This window comes from Carlito syrichta, unplaced genomic scaffold (genome assembly GCF_000164805.1).
Source record: "Carlito syrichta isolate Samal-C Ts95f unplaced genomic scaffold, Tarsius_syrichta-2.0.1 Scaffold316143, whole genome shotgun sequence".
NCBI classification, from domain to species: Eukaryota; Metazoa; Chordata; class Mammalia; order Primates; family Tarsiidae; genus Carlito; species Carlito syrichta.
Genome location: NW_007260239.1, coordinates 32,874 through 33,947, shown reverse-complemented (window position 1 = coordinate 33,947; position 1,074 = coordinate 32,874).

Here is a 1,074-nt window from a genome sequence, read left to right as displayed (position 1 = left end):
AACCCTCAGGCTCAGGCAATTCACTCACCTCAGCCTCCCAAAGGCGCGGGATTACAGGCTGAGCCACCAAGCCCGGCTGAACTGTTATTTCTAAACTTGACTGCCTGCAGAATTTTATTGATCCTTCTTGGAAACACTTTTTTTGCATGGCATGCAGTACACCAACCTCTTGATTTCCACCTATTTCACTCACTGTTCCTTTTTGGACTCCTTTCCTAGTGCTCCTCTTTCTCCCATGCTCTTGATATTGGAGTGCCCCAGAACTCAGTTCTTGGTCTTCTTTTCTGTCTACATACACTCCCCTGAGGATCTCATCCCAGTCTTCTGGCTTTAAGTACCAGATTGCTATATGCTAATAATTCCCAAATGTGTATCTCCAGTTCAAACCTCTCTTTCCCCTAAACTCCAGGACTATGTATACAACAACCTATTCTGTATCTTAGATGTATCATCTAAAATGGAAGCCCTGATATGTTTAAAACAAGCCCTAATGTCTCTGCCCGCACTTACTCTCCCCATCTCAGCTACCAGCACCCTTCCAATTCTCAAGCCAAAATCCTGGGAGTCATCTCTGAGTCCTCTGTTCTCTCTTCTTCATCCAATCAGTCAGGAAATCCTATTGCTTATACCTTCAAAATACATGTGCAACCCGACCATTTCTCACCTCTTCACTGACATCACTCTGGTCCAAACCATCTCACCTAGATTGTTGTAAAAGCCTCCTAAATTGCTTCTCCGCTTTCTTTCCTCATCCCCCATCACTTGTGCTAGATTCTATACTCTAAGAATCATGCCCTACACATAAGCGGGATTCAATAAGTACTGGGTGAATGAATGAATACATGGGACCTTGATGGCATGGAGAAGAAGTAATCTTGAATGACTATTTAGGAGATAAAGTCAGTGGGATCTGGCCTGCTGAATGTGAAAGTGAGAGAGAGAGGACCAAACTGACAACGACTCCTGCCTTTGTCTTGACAATTGGTGCTATGAAATTGGATGGGTTCTGTATAAGAGGAATGGGAATGGAGAATGGGGAAGTAAGCTGAGTTATATTTCCTCATAGAAATGATC